Below are 16,832 nucleotides of genomic sequence, written 5' to 3' on the forward strand. Positions count from 1 at the left end.
GCGGAGCACGCAGAGCGGTCACGTGACGGCCGGCGTGGGCGGGGCCGCGGACAGGCGCAGCCGGTAGGGAGGCACCAGACAGTGGCGGAAAAGGGGCGGAGAACCGGAAGAAAGGGCGGAGAACGGGGAAAAGGTCGAGAGCGGAGCATACCTCGCGCGCAGGCTCGTGTTGCGTTCTGGTAGGACCTGTTTCTGAGCGCTTGGTGGAAAGATTTAAATTGGGGGAAGAGAAGATGAAAAGCAGGAAAGAGTTGGCAAATTCTAAGCAACCGATTAAGGAAGAGAAAGGAGGACTGTACTTAACAGATACTATTATCAGCTGGTGAGGAAGGTGGACTCTACCATATTTAATCCCCAAGTCGACGGCCACTTCCTCAAGGCCCGGATGTTTAATCGTGTTTTATTTTCTCTACAACTTGTGAAATAAGTCTTAACATTCTCATTTGGCTCAGCCATTAAATTTGGAACTGGATTCCAGTTCAGCTCTCTTAACTCGAAAGCCTGCTCTCTTAACTCCAAAGCCTGATTATGTTCTGCTTTCCTCAGCTAACATCGTAGTTTCAAACAATTTAGGGATGTCTTGATCCTGATGGTCCTTGCTGACTTTTTAAACACCCTCTTGGAAGATTTTGGAGGTTGTGCAGATCGAACAAATATCTTGAAACATGGTCATCCAACTGCATTATTAAGTAATCTTTAGTGGGGAATAGCCCTTGAAACTAGCTCCAGATATTTCTGTGGTCACTCTGGAACAATTCGACTTTGCCCCTCTCCTGACGTTTATAAAAACAGATCCGATGGGGCGCGGTGACTCACGCCTGTAATCCCAGCACTTTGGGAGGCTGAGGCCGGTGTATCACCTGAGGTCAGGAGTTTGAGACCAGCCTGGCCAACATGGCGAAACCCCGTCTCTACTAAAATACAAATGTAGCCGGTCATGGTGGCACGCACCTGTAATCCCAGCTACTCGGGAGGCTGAGGCACGAGAATGGCTTGAATCCGGGAGGCGGAACTTACAGTGCGCCACTGCACTCAGGCCTCAGGAACAGAGTGAGACTCTGTCTCAAACCAAACTAACAAACAAAAAAATCACAGAGATCTTCCTGGCAAGGTGAACTGTCAAGTCATGTCCCCAGACCGATATAACAGGGTAGAACCTCCTTGCTGGTAAAAGTATTTTCTCTGAGTTGATCTGTTTGCCAAGAAGAGTCTCTTAAAACTCGTGAAAACTATCCCAGAACTTAAAATATAATAAAAAAAAATAAAAATACAGAAACTCGTGAAAACACTATACTATAAGGTAAAAATGATGGAAACACTTTGAAACCTCATGTGTACAAGGATAGGGCTTATGCAAAAAAAAAAAAAAAAAATAGAATTACCTTTATTACTTTGTTTTTTTCACCACAGAGGGGTAATGTGCCGAGTCCTAACAAGGTTTGAGGTACGGGTTTGAGGTAGGGGTCGTTAACTCACACAATAGCGTGAAAACCCAATCATCAGGCTTATGAACCACAAAAGGATCTTAATACTATTTTCGTTTGTTTGTTTGTTTGTTTGTTTTTAAGTAAGCCTACAGAAGGCAAAAGAAGCTTTAAAAAAATTAAGTAGTTTTTCTGCAAGAAACAATTATGCCGGAAATATGGCCAGAGCAGTTCCTAGACAACCAGAATACTTGGTTACAACCTTGGCCTAGGCCAATTTTTCAAGCTAGTTAGAATAACTAATCCTTACGTAGTCAGGTTTCAAGACTTCCAGGAAGACTTTCTTACACAAAAAAAGAACCTATTTCATCTGTATTGATGTCCCAAATTGTAAAATTGTTTCTTTTCTTTTTTTTTTTTTCAAGGTTAGATTATAAACTGTTTGAGGCCAGAAATTGTGTAATTAGTTGATCGCTTTGTTCAGGATGCTGCTGTCAGAGGCAATTGAACCAGAGCAATTCCATCTTGAATAGGGGCTGGGTAAAATAAAGTTGAGGCCTGCTGTGCTGCATTCCCAGATGGTTATGCATTCTAAGTCACAAGATGAGATAGGAGGTCATAAAGATATAAGATACAGGATGCAGGTCATAAAGATCTTACTGATGAAACAGGTAGCAGTAAAGAAGCGGGATAAAACCCACCAAAACCAAGAGGGTGATGAAAGTGACCTCTGGCCATCCTCACTGCTAAACTCCCACCAGCACCATGACAGTTTACAAATGCCATGGGAATGTCAGGATGGTACCCTCTATGGTCTAAAAAGGGGAGGCATGAATAATCCATCCCTTGTTTAGCATATCATCAAGAAATAACCATAAAAATGGGCAACCAGGAGCCTCGGGCTGCTCTGCCTATGGAGTAGGCATTCTTTTATTCCTCTACTTTCTTAATAAACTTGCTTTCACTTTACTCTATGGTCTTGTCCTGAATTCTTCCTTGCCTGACATCCAAGAGCCCTTTCTTGGTGTCTGGATCAGGACCCCTTTCTGGTAACACTGCTACACTAGTGCTGAAGAGACATTGTCCCTCGTTCATCGAATTTGCAGTCTAATGGCAGAGAGATTGACAATCTAATCTTGTATCTTGTATATGATTACAAATAGACATGCTATGAAGGAAAAGTAAAGGGTGCAGTAAGCATTTAAGGTGGTAGGAGGCTCACTTAGTCTAAGGTGCCCTGAGGAAGTGATCTTTGAGTGAAATCTGAAGTTTGAGTAGGAGATAATTTGTTAATGGAGTATTGGGTGGAATGTCTTCTAGGCACAGAGTACAGCATATGCAAAGGTCCTGAGCTGCTGCATTGCAATAACTAGAAGAAGCCAGTGTGGTTAGAGCAGAGGGAGAGAGGTGGTGAGGACCCAGATCCTATTTAAGGACTTGGGTTTTTATAGTAAGGCTAATTGGAAATTACTGAAAGAATATAAGAGAAATATAATCATACATGAACTTTTAGAAGATCCTTCAGATTGGAAGAGGACAAGTATGGGTAAGGGTAGACCAATTAGGTGGAGAGAAAAGTAGCTAACAGGGGCAGATTCAAATTTTTTGGGGCCTGAAGTTTATGTGCATTTGGCGAGTGGGGGCTCCTTAAGAAAAAGAATAATAATTTTAGATACAAAAGTAGGTACACAACTGAATATGTATTTAGACTAAAACAAAATACAACGTTATACATTTTTAAAAATTGAAAAATATTACAAATAATGCAAAAATTTAAAGTAACATATTTTTGTTAAGTAACCGCCAGGCATACTTCTTCATACTTTTTTCCGCTTACATTATATGGCTATGTACTCTTTAATCATCTCTTCATATGATGATAGTTTATCATATTTTCTAAAGAGAATAGAAAGATAATTTAGTTTTTTTGCTAGTGTGTTTGATCAGTATTTGCTTTTTATTAGTGATAATTCAGAAAAGTTATTTTTCACCTGCACAGTTCATTATTGGTTTTATATATATATATATGTTTAGTATTTTTGTCAAATTTCAGAAAACTCTATCAAATATCCTCTTAACATAGGCATTTCGTGACATTCTGTATTTTATTTTATTTTATTTTTTGAGATGGAGTCTTGCTCTGTCTGCACTCTTGGCTCACTGCAACCTCCACCTCCTAGGTTCAAGTGATTCTCCTGCCTCAGCCTCCTGAGTAGCTGGGATTACAGGCATGCGTCACTATGCCCATCTAATATTTGTATTTTTAATAGAGATGGGGTTTCGCCATGTTGGCCAGGCCAGTCTCGAACTCCTGACTTCAGGTGATCCACCAGCCTCGGCCTCCCAAAGTGCTGGGATTATAGGTGTTGAGTCACCACACCTGGCCTTTTCTTACACAGTTATTAATCTTATGTAGTTTTTGAATTGAAGTCACTCATTTGTCATCAATGTACTCATTGTAATCATGTATTGTGAGTTTTATGTCATCTTCCTCAATGCTAGTGTGAGATCAAATCAGAAAGAAATTTGAATATTTTTCAATGAGTTTATATAATTCACAAATTATCAGTTTAATAGCCTATTTATTACTTTAATTTGCAATTTATCTGTTCCTCTTTCCAGCTTTATTGAGATATAATTGACAAAATTATGTATATTTAAGGTGTACATGTTTTCATATATGTATATAGTGTGAAATGATTATTCTCTTCCTCTTAATGAATTACTGTTCTTCTTATGATTGAAACTTTTTTTTGTTACTCTTTACTTCTCAATGTCAGGATAATTTCTCTTTACTTTCTCATTCATCTTTATCACTTTGGTTTCGTATCCTATTAATTTTTTTTTTTTCTTTTTTGAGATAGAGTCTTCCTCTGTCACCAGGCTAGAGTGCAGTGGCATGATCTCAGCTCACTACAACCTCCACCTCCCAGGTTCAAGTGATTCTCCTGCCTCAGCCTCCCAAGTAGCTGGGGTTACAGGTGTGCGCCACCACACCCAGCTAATTTTTGTATTTTTAGTAGAGACAGGGTTTTGCCATATTGGTCTGGTCTCAAACTCCTGACCTCAGGTGATCCACCCACCTTGGCCTCCCAAAGTGCCGGGATTATAGGCATGAGCCACCGCGCCCAGCCTAGCCAAGTTGTTTTTTAAAGACCATGCAGCCCTTTTTCCTAATCATTATAATAGCTGTGTTAACAGATGACTGATTGTAAATGCTGTTTAACCACAGGTTAAAATAACAATCTTGTTTTACTTTGTTGAATAATGTCTCAGATGTTTTCAGTTGGCTAAAAATGTTTAAAAATTGCCTATAGGGTTTCCTATTAGAAAGTAGTGCCAATAATTGCCAACTAATCAGTGGTTGTCGTATCCAGAATAGAATATATAATATTATTTGGTGTTTGGTTATGTGTTCGACTTACCGCTTTTTTTTTTTGAGACGGAATTTCACTGTTGTTGCCCAGGCTGGAGTGCAATGGTGCGATCTCGGCTCACTGCAACCTCGTCTCCTAGGTTCGGGCGATTCTCCTGCCTCAGCCTCCTGAGTAGCTGGAATTACCGCACACACCACCACGCCCAGCTAATTTTGTAGTTTTAGTAGAGACGGGGGTTTCTCCATGTCGGTCAGGCTGGTCTCGAACTCCTGACCTCAGGTGATCTGCCTGCCTCGGCCTCCCAAAGTGCTGGGATTACAGGTGTGAGCTACCATGCCCAGCCATTGACTTACCACTTTTTAAACATATATATTCATTATTTCAATTTTTTCCATAAATCTTTTCAGTAAAATAAGTAATTTTTTCATTTTGACATGTTTTTCCAAGAGCTTAAGCAAAAATGGATCCAATTCAGCTATTAGTTGGAAAATTCCTGTGGAATTTTCATTATAGGAACAATAGTACTTTTCATCATGACCTCTGAAGTGTAACTTTCACTTAACATTTAATAACCTCAAAACTTCTATCTCTGGCCATGATGGAGTAACAGTGCCAGACTAATTCTCTTGCTAAAAACAACTAGAAAACAGGGCAATATAGATGCTTTTATACAAGGGACAATAGTGAAGGACTGTGATCCATGTGTAAAGAGCAGCAAACAATTACTCCAACTTTTTGCCTGATGGAGGGACATTCTGAACCAGAGAGCAGGAAAGAGTATCTCATGCCTGACAAAGTTGACTTGCTAACTTTGGGTGGAGCGAGATCAAGGTTGAGGGAGATCGAGGCAGCTGGAAGTTTGCAGGAAAGAATTCCAAAGAGAAGGATGCTGTATAGATTTAAAAGCTCCATAAGTTTACACAGATGTCTTTCTGAAACTTTGCTGAACACTGAGATGTGCATTCACAGGGTGCAACACCACCAGAAGGCAAGGCAAAGAATGACCAAGGAAATGTAAAATAAATAATTCTCAGAGAGGTTGGAATGTTTGAGATCCAACCAGCCATAGGGGAAAGTCCTCCTTGATCATCAGGAGCATTCCTTAAGAACCTGGAAAGGTCATGCCCTAATAGTGGAGCTAAACTATCATGAGTAAAAAGTACTCTGCACCCACAGAAACAAAGCTTGGGTACAGTCCTCAAAAGATCAGACTAACCTGCAAGGAAAGTAACTTGCCTTCCAGAATAAGGCTCAACACTCTTTAAGGGAAGACTACGAAACCTAGATATTCAACAGTATGAAATTCACAATATCCTGCGTCCAATAAGAAAATTACTACACAGGGTTCGGGCGTGGTGGCTCACGCCTGTAATCCCAGCACTTTGGGGGCTGAGGTGGGCAGATCATAAGGTCAGGAGATCCAGACCATCCTGGCTAATGACGTGAAACCCCGTCTCTACTAAAAATACAAAAAATTAGCCGAGCCTGATGGCAGGCACTTGTAGTCCTAGCTACTCCGGAGGCTGAGGCAGGAGAATGGCGTGAACCCGGGAGGCGGAGCTTACAGTGAGCCAAGATGGTGCCACTGTACTCCAGCCTGGGCAACAGAGCAAGACTCCGTCTCAAAAAAAAAAAAAAAAAAAAAATTACTATACAGGCTCCCAAATAGGAAAACGTGAACCCATACAGGCTCCCAAATAGGAAAATGTAACCCCCTGACCAGAAGAAAAAATTGTCAGTAGAAACAGATAATAAATGATAGGGATGAAGAAGTTAACATAGATTAGTGTGTTAAAACTCCTATTATAACTTGTTCAAGTGTTTAAAGAAAATCATGAGCCAGTTGAGAAGAGAGGTAGATGATATATAACTGGGCCAGGCTCAGTGGCACACACTTGTAATCCCAGCACTTTGGGAGGTCTAGGTGGGCAGATGGCTTGAGCCCAGGAGTTTGAGACCAGCCTGGGCAACTTGACAAAACCCCACCTCTACAAAACAAACAAGCAAACAAACAAAATACACAAAATTAGCTGGGCTTGGTGGTATGCTTCTGTAGTCCCAGCTAGTCAGGAGGCTGAGATGGGAGGATCACTTGAGCCTGGGAGGTGTAGGCTGCAGTGAGCCATGATCATGCCACTGCACTCCAACCTGGGTGCCAGAGGGAGACCCTGTCTCAAAAATAAATAAATACAAATAAAATCTATAACTGTATAGTCCTGTATCTGAAAATTCACTACATGGATTAACAGATGATTAAACAGTATGCAGTGGGGAGATAAGTCAACTTGAAGATATAGCAAGAGAAAAATATCCAAAATAAAGCAAAGAGAGAAAAAAGTGAAAACAAAAATGAGCAGGGCCCCTGTGACCTATGAAACAAAATCATGGGGTCTACTATTTACGTAATTGGAATTCCAGAAGGAAGAAATAATTTTTGGAAGAAATAATAGTTGCTGTCTACATATAGAGAAAACTCTGATATCAGATTCAAGAAATTCAATAAACCCCATACAGAAAAAACAAAGAAAATCATACTGGGAAACATCACAATCAAAATTCTGGAAACTAGTAATAAAGAAAAGTAGACTTTATGACAAAAATATGAATAGAGATAAAACAGGGCATTTTGTAATAAAAGGTTTAATCCATCAGGAAGATATAACAATTATATATGAACCTAACAAAGTGCCAAAATTCTTGAAGCAAAAACTGATAGAAATAAAGGAAAAAATGGACAACCCAGTAATAGTTGGAAACTTCAACACCCCACTTTCAATAATGGATAGAATAGCTAGGCAGAAGATGAACAAGGAAATAGAATACATGAACAACATTATAAAATAGGTAGACCTAACAGAGATCTACAGAACTCTCCACCCAACAAGAGCAGAATACATACTCTTCTCAAGTGCCTGTGGAATGTTCTCCAGGATAGACCATGTACTAGGCCATAAAACAAACCTCGATAAATCCAAAAGGATAAAAATAATACAAGTATATTCTCTCACCATAATGAAATAAAATTAGAACATGATAAGATTTCCAGAGAAATTTGGGTAGCTCACAAATATTTGGAAATGAAACAACATACTCCTAAATAATAAGTGGATTAAAACAGAAATCAAAAGGGAAATTAGAAAATACTTTGAGATGAATGAATATGAATACACAACATACTAAAACTTGGGATACAGCTAAGATAGACCTTGAAGAGTAACTGACAACTGTAAATGCCTATATTTAAAAAAAAGAAGAATGATCTCATATCATTAATTTAACCTTCTACCTTAAGACACCAAAGAAAGCAAAATAAACCTAAACCAATCAGAAGGAAGGAAATAATAAAAAATAGAGCAGAAATTAATGAAACAGAGGATAGAAAAAAAATAGAGAAGAATCAATGGAAGCAAAAGCTGATCCTTTGGAAAGATTAACAAAATTGCCAAATCTTGGTGGTCCCTATCATATCTCCATTTAAGTAACCAGTCTGGCCCCTGCAGAAAGGATCATGGGAAATGATCATGGCCTACCACAAGCTCGACCAAGTATTAGTCCTGATGCTGTGGCCATGCTGAATTTGATACCTTTCCTAGACAAGATCAATACGACCACAGGTAAATTGTAAGCAGCCACCAATTTGGTGAATGCGTTCTTTTCTGTCCCAATCAGAAAAGAGGCTCAGAAAAACTTCACATTCATACAGAATGAACAAAAGACAGCTACAGTTTTGTCCCAAGGTTATGTTAACTCATCTCTGTGTCACAATATGTACTATGTGACTATGTGTTATAATACAGCCCTGACAAATCCAGAGACTGCCCGGGCATCCTGCAGAACATCTTATTCATCCAATACATTGATGACATCATGCTGATCAGGCATGATGAAAAAGAGGTGACTAGCCTCTGGACACGTTGATAAGATACGCGTGCTCCAGGGCGTGCGAGACAGGCTCTGTGAAAATTTAGAAACTTGGTACTTCAGTAAAAATTTTTAGGGGTCCTGGGGTGTGTCATGGCATTGCCTCCAAAGTAAAAACAAACTGCTGCATTTTGCATTTCTTTTTTTTTTTTTTTTTTTTTTTTTTGAGACGGAGTCTCGCTCTGTCACCCAGGCTGGAGTGCAGTGGCCGGATCTCAGCTCACTGCAAGTTCTGCCTCCCGGGTTTACGCCATTCTCCCGCCTCAGCCTTCCGAGTAACTGGGACTACAGGCACCCGCCACCTTGCCCGGCTAGTTTTTTGTATTTTTTAATAGAGATGGGGTTTCACCGTATTAGCCAGGATGGTCTCGATCCGCCCATCTCGGCCTCCCAAAGTGCTGGGATTACAGGCTTGGGCCACCGCGCCCGGCCCATTTCCTTTATTTATACTTTATTATGCTTTTTGAGACAGAGTCTCACTCTGTTGCCCAGGCTAGGGTACAGTGGCACAATCTTGGCTCACTGCAACCTCTGCCTCCCAGGTTCAAGCAATTCTCCTGCCTCAGCCTCCTGAGTAGCTGGGATTACAGGTGCCTGCCACCATGCCTAGCTCATTTTTGTATTTTTAGTAGAGATGGGGTTTCACCATTTTGGCCAGGCTGGTCTTGAACTCCTGACTTCATGATCCACCCACCTTGGCCTCCCAAAGTGCTGGGATTACAGGCATGAGGCACTGTGCCCAGCCTACATCACTTCTTTTAAAACAATGTCACTTTCCCAGGAGTTTTAGATCAGCCTGGGCAACAGGGCAAGACTCTGTCTCTAGAAAAAGAAAATCACTTTAATACAGATGAGAGACAGAGGCTTAATTTTTAGCTGATACGTATTGAGCTTTCTTTCTACTACTGCAAAGGAAAGGTTATATTCTGTCACTTTGAAATCTTGTGTAATAATAATTAAGTAGGAAATTAGATACCCAAAATTCCTGTAAGCCTCATGACTTGAATATCATTCTGCATTAATAGCTCTTATTTACTCACGGTATACTATGTATTAATATGCATTTCCTAAATTCTGTCTAAGGTATTTGATGGCTTTAAAAAATACTAAAACTGGGGACGCATCTTTGCTGTTTGCAAAACTCAGCCATTCCACCCTGTGGGCTTTCGAGAGTCCAAACCAACTGAGGGTGGAAGGGATCCCCCAGCACACACAGCTGCTCTACCAAAACATGGTCAGACTGCTTCTTTAAATGAGTTGCTGAACTGTTCCTCCTCACTGGGCAGGACCTCCCAACTGGGGCCTCCAGCCACCCTGCCAGTGTTCTCTGGCTAACAGAGATTTGAAAACTTCCTAAGACAAAGCTCCTAAAGGGAGGGGTGAGTTACCATCTTTGCTATTTGGGAGACCTAACCATTCCAACCTCTAGGTGTTGAAGAGCCCAAGCCAACTGGGAGTGGAAGTATATCCCAGCACAGCATGGCTGCTCTACAAAAGCGTGGCCAGACTGCTTCTTTAAGTGGGTCCCTGATCCCCTTCCTTCTGACTGAGTGAGATCTACCCAACCGGAGTCTTCATCCACCTTCTACAGGTGTGTTTGAGCCGGCAACAGGTGTGCACCTCCATGGGATGGAGTTCTTAGAGGAAGGGACAGGCTGCCCTCTTTGCTGTTTCACAGCCTTCACTGGTGATACTTCCAGGTACTGGGAAACCCAAGGTGACTAGGACCAGCCTGCCAGCACACCACAGCAGCCCTACAGAAAAGTTGTCAGGTTGTTAAAAGAAAAACAAAAATAAAAACAAAAACCATCCAAAGGTCAGCAACCTCAAAGATTGAAAATAGATAATCCCACAAGGATGAGAAAGAAGCAGCACAAGAATGCTGAAAACTCAAAAAGCCAAAATGCCCTCTTTCCTCCAAATGACCACATCACCTCTCCAGCAAGGGTTCGGAACCAGGCCAAGGCTGTGATGGCTGAAATGACAGAAGTAGAATTCAGAATATGGATAGGAACAAACTTCACTGAATTAAAGGAGGATGTTGTAACCCAATGGAAGGAAGCTAAAAATCATGATAAAACATCACAGGAGCTGACAGACAAAATAGCCAGAATAGAGAAGAATGTAACCAACCTGATAGAGCTGAAAAGCACACTACAAGAATTTCATAATGCAATCACAAATATTAATAGTATAATAGACCAAGCAGAGAAAAGAATCTCAGAGCTTGAAGACTCTCTTTCTGAAATAAGACAGGCAGTCAAGAATAAAGAAGAAAGAATGAAAATGAATGAACACAACTTCTGAGAAATAAGAGATTACGTAAAGAGACTGAATCTTTGATTGGCAAAGAGATGGGCAGAATGGAACTAATTTGGAAAACACACTTCAGGATATCATCCATGAGAACTTCCCCAACCTAGCTAGACAGGCCAACATTTAAATTCAGGAAATGCAGAGAACCCCAGGAAGATACTCCATGGGAAGATCATCCCCGAGACACATAATTATCACATTCCCCAAGGTCAAAATGAAAGAAAAAATGTTAAAGGGACCTAGAGAGAAAAGCCAGATCACTTACAAAGGGAAGCCCATCAGACTAACAATAGACCTCTCAGAGGAAAACCTATAAGCCAGAAGAGATTGGGGACCAATACTCAACATTCTTAAAGAAAATAATTTTCAACCCAGAATTTCATATCTGGCCAACTAAGCTTCATAAGCAAAGGAGAAATAAGATCCTTTTCAGACAAGCAAATGCTGAGGGAATTCGTTACTACCAGACCTGACTTACAAGAGCTCCTGAAGGAAGCACTAAATATGGAAAGAAGGCCGCATATGGTGGCTCACGTCTGTAATCCCAGCACTTTGGGAGGCCAAGGTGGGCACATTACTTGAGACCAAGAGTTTGAAACCAGTCTGGGCAACATGGTGAAACCCCGTCTCTACTGAAAGTACAAAAATTAGCTGGGTGTTATGTTACACACCTGTAATCCCAACTACCTCAGAGGCTGAGGCATGAGAATTGGTTGAACCCAGGAGGCAGAGGTTGCAGTGAGCTGAGATTGTGCCACTGCACTCCAGCCTGGGCAACAGAGTGAGACTCTGTCTCAAAAAAAAAAAAATTATATATATATATGGAAGGAGAAGACCGTTACTAGCTACTGCAAAACACACTGTAGTACACAAAGCAGTGACACTATAAAACAACCACATAAACAAGCCTGCAAAATAACCAGTTAACAACATCATCATGACAGGATCAAATTTATACATATCAATAATAACCTTAAATGTAAATGGGCTAAATGACCAATTCAAAGACACAGAATGGCAAGCTGGATAAAGAACCATGACCTATTGGTATGCTGTCTGCAAGAGACCCATCTCACATGCAATGACGCACATAGGCTCAAAATAAAGGAATGGAGGAAAATTTACCAAGCAAATGGAAAACAGAAAAAAGCAGGGGTTGCAATCCTAGTTTCTAACAAAACAAACTTTAAGCCAACAAAGATAAAAAAAGACAAAGGGGGCATTATATAATGGTAAAGGGTTCAATTCAACAAGAAGACCTAACTATTCTAAATGTATATGCACCCAACACAGGAACACACAGATTCATAAAGTACATTCTTAGAGACCTTCAAAGAGACTTAGAGTTTCACACAATAATAGTGAGAGACTTTAACACCCCGCTGACAATATTAGACATCATCAAGAAAGAAAATCAACAAAGATATTCATGACCTGAACTCAGCACTGGATCAAATGGATGTGATTGATATCTACAGAACTCTCCACACAAAAACAACAGAAAATACATTCTTCTCATTGCCACATGGCACTTACTATAAAATCAATGACATAATCAGAAGTAAAACGCCTCTCAGCAAATACAAAAGAACTGAAATCATAACAATCTTTCAGACCACAGTGCAACCACATTAGAACTCAAGACTAGGAAATTCATTCAAAACTGTACAATTACATGGAAATTGAATAACCTGCTCCTGAATGATTTGAGTAAATAAATGAAATTAAGGCAGAACTCAAGAAGCTCTTTGAAATTAAAGAGATAAAAGATACAACATACCAGAATCTCTGGGACACAGCTAAACACCCTCATCAGAAAGTTAGAAAGATCTTAAGTTAACAACCTAACATCACAGTTAAAAGAAATAGAGAAGCAAGAGAAAACAAATCCAAAAGCTAGCAGAAGACAATAAATAACCAAAATCAGAGGTGAACGAAGGAGATAGAGACATGAAAAATCATTCAAAAGATAAGCGAATCCAGGAGGTAGTTTTTTTTTTTTAAAAATTAATAAAATAGACCATTAGACTAACAAAGAAGAAAAGAGAGAAGATTCAAATAAACACAATGAGAAATGATAAGGGGAATACTACCACTGAACCCACAGCAATACAGGCAACCATCATAGAACAGTATGAATACATCTACACACATAAACTAGAAAATCTAGAAGAAATGGATAAATTTATGGACACATACACCCTTTTAAGACTGAGCCAGGAAGAAATTCAGTCCCTGAACAGACCAATAATGAGTTCTGAAATTGAGGCAGTAATAAATAGCCTAACAACCAAAAAAAAAACCCAGAACCAGATGGATTTACAGCTGAATTCTAGCGGATGTACAAAGAAGAGCTGATATCATTCCCACTGAAACTATTTCAAAAGATTGAAAAGAAGGGACTCCTTTCTAGCTCATTCTATGAGGCCAGCATCATCCTGAAACCAAAACCTGGCAGAGATACAACAACTACAAAAAAACTTCAGGCCAATATCCTTGATGAAAATTGATGCAAAAATCCTCAACAAAATACTGGCAAACTGTATCCAGCAGTATATGAAAAAACTCATTCACCAGGATCAAGCAGGCTTCATCCCTGGGATGCAAGGTTAATTCAACAGACACAAATCAATAAATGTGATTCATCACATAAACAGAACTAAAGGCAAAAACCACATGATTATCTCAACAGATGCAGAAAAAGCTTTCGATAAAATTCAACATCCATTCATGTTAAAAACTCTCAATAAACTAGGTGTTGAAGTGACATACCTCAAAAAAGTAAAAGCCATATATGACAAACCCACCGCTAACATCATACTGAGAGGGCAAAAGTTGGAAGCATTACCCTTGAAAGCAGGCACAATACAAGGATGCCCTCTCCCACTGCTCCTATTCAACGTAGTATTGGAAGTTCTGGCCAGGGCAATCAGGCAAGAGAAAGAAATAAAGGGCATTCAAATAGGAAGAGAGGAAGTCAAACAATCTATGTTTGCAGATGACATGGATCCTATAGCTAGAAAACCCCATCATCTCAGCCCAAAAGCTTCTTAAGCTGATAAACAACTTCAGCAAAGTCTCAAGATACAAAATCAATGTGCAAAAATCACTAGCATTCCTAAACACCAACAACAGTCATGCCAAGGGCCAAATCAGGAATGAGCTCCCATTCACAATTGCCACAAAAAGAATAAAATACCCAGTAATACAGCTAACTAGGGAGGTAAAAGATCTCTACAAGGAAAATTACAAACCACTGCTCAAAGAAATCAGAGATGACACAAACAAATGGAAAAACATTCCATGCTCATGGAAGAATCAATATCATTAAATTGGCTATACTGCCCAAAGCAATTTATAAATTCAGTGCTATTCCCATTTAACTATCATTGATATTCTCCACATAACTAGAAATAACTATTTTAAAATTCATGTGGTACCAGAAAAGAGTCTGCTCTGTTGCCCAGGCTGGAGTGCAGTAATGCAATCTCAGCTCTCTGCAACCTCTGCCTCCCAGGTTCAAGTGATTCTCATGCCTCATCCTTTCAAGTTGCTGGGATTACAGGTGTGTGCCACCACATCCGGCTAATTTTTGTATTTTTAAAGTAGAGATGGGGTTTCACCATGTTGGCCAGGCTGTTCTGAAACTCCCGGTCTTGAGAGATCTGCCTGCCTTGGCCTCCTGAAGTGCTGGTATTACATGTGTGAGCCACTGCACCCAGCCATCAGTGGTTCTCTCTTATATCCAGAGCTTCAGGGAACTTGCGTGGGGCCTGCCAGTCTGCTGGTGGCCGTAATGTAGGGTGAGAAAAGCAGCTGTCCTTTGCCAATACCACTTCTAGGATTATATTTACTAAAGTTTACTTTTCTTAGGAAAGTAGGTAATTGGTTGTTTTTTTCCTCTGGTTTTCATGGTATTCATTCAATTAGTTAATTAAACAAATATTTATTGAGCAGTTACAATGTGCCAGAGATTGTTCTAAGTCATGGGCATATATCAATGAACAAAATAGACAAAATTCCTGCGCTCAGAAGCTTACATTTTAGTGGCAAAAGACAGGTAACAGAATAAATCAGTAGATTATATACTGTAGTATGTTGGAAGAGGGTATTATGGAAAAAAAGAACAAAGAAGAGAACTAGGGAAAAGCTGGGGGATGGGGAGCTGCAATGTCAAATAGGGTGGTCATGGAGGGATTCACAGAGAAGACTTTTTTTTTTTTTTTTTAGACAGAGTCTCGCTCTGTCACTCAGGCTGGAGTGCAGTGGTGTGATCTCGGCTCACTGCAACCTCCACCTCCTGGGTTCAAGTGATTTTCAGGTGTGGGCCATCACGTCCAGCTAATTTTTGTATTTTTAGTAGAGTCAAGATTCCATCATGTTGGCCAGGATGGTCTCGATTTCTTGACCTCGTGATCTGCCCACCTTAGCCTCCCAAAGTGCTGGGATTACAGGCATGAGCCACCATGCCTGGCTCACAGAGAAAACATTTAAGCAGAGACGAGACTCTGGTGAGAGGAAAGTCGTGCCAATATCTAGGGGAAGATCATTCCAATAAGTACGATGATCTTAAGTGTGCTTTCCTTGTTAGTTTTTAGTTTGCCATTTTCCTCTCTTTAGATTTGGTAATGATGGGGAATGGGAAATAATTTTGAAGTTCTTATTAATTTAGAAATGTTGCATGTCAATAACCTATTGTTTTCTTGGTCTCTTTTTTCCCTTCAGCTCACTTTGAGTTTCTTTATCTGTAATTCCTGATAGAGATTCCCTAAATGAGAATAGTGCTGAAGACTAATAGTTAATCACATCTCTTCTTAGGGGGCAGAGATAAAAAGGGCTGGGAAGCCAACTAAAAAAAGAGATCCAATTTCAGTGTTTACTCCCCTGAAACTCCTGCTTGTTGCAAAATTTGGCATATAAAGAAGGACTCAGAACTCATTGAATGCCAGGGACAATAGGGAAAAAGACCTCAAAAAACAAAACAACAGCAATATAATAATAAATTCTACTCTCATTTCATACATTTAAACATTAAATGGTAACAGTAGTCATTAATATAGTTATAAAATCATAAAATAATATTTCCAGTATAATTTAAAATTCTGAATACCTAAGTGAAAAATACAACTTCTGCTTATCTCATGTTAACTCCAGTTTCAAAAAGGGCCCTTTTATTGCTGTGCTGGTGTCAAGGTACACCAGATTTCTACCTGTAGGGTCAGGCTCTGTTATGAAAGTGCCTTGGAAAACAAAACTGTGCTAAACAAACACAAAACACCGCTGTTGTTCACTAGGTGTGTTGTTACTCCTTTTGGAAGTGTGGTCAAGTATTTAATAGCGTTTCACTAGTATATATTCATCCATAATGAAAGCCAGACACTTTATGAAAAGTTCACTTTATTCTTTGTGAATGGACACGTTATTTAGCCTCTCTGTGCCTCAGCTTCCTCAGCTGAAAAGTGAGAATAATGCCACACTTATCTGCTTTATTGGGTTAAAGTGAGGATTAAGTGGGATAATTCATGCAAATCTCTAAGAACAGTGCCTGACATACTAAAAGCGCTAAAACATGTTGCCAATTATTAACTTTACAAAAATATCTACAGTGGAGCGGCAGCTCCAAGTTCTATTGAGGTCTGGTGTAAGATACATCTCTCACGGTCTCTTGTAAATTTTTGATTTTACCATCATCAAAACTAGCTCAATTAACGTATTAGTTCGGTCATCTCAAGAACATTTATTAAACACTCACTCTGGTTACATCTTGTATCAGGGAATTCGTTGATTTTAATCC

General features: G+C 39.9%; 1 pseudogene; it reads right to left on the bottom strand.

Moving 5' to 3' along the window:
- Positions 1-1,404: 1,404 nt before the first annotated feature.
- LOC111551283 lies at positions 1,405-1,524 on the bottom strand (annotated as a pseudogene).
- Positions 1,525-16,832: the final 15,308 nt, after the last annotated feature.

This window comes from Piliocolobus tephrosceles, chromosome 10, assembly GCF_002776525.5.
Source record: "Piliocolobus tephrosceles isolate RC106 chromosome 10, ASM277652v3, whole genome shotgun sequence".
Taxonomy (NCBI): Eukaryota; Metazoa; Chordata; class Mammalia; order Primates; family Cercopithecidae; genus Piliocolobus; species Piliocolobus tephrosceles.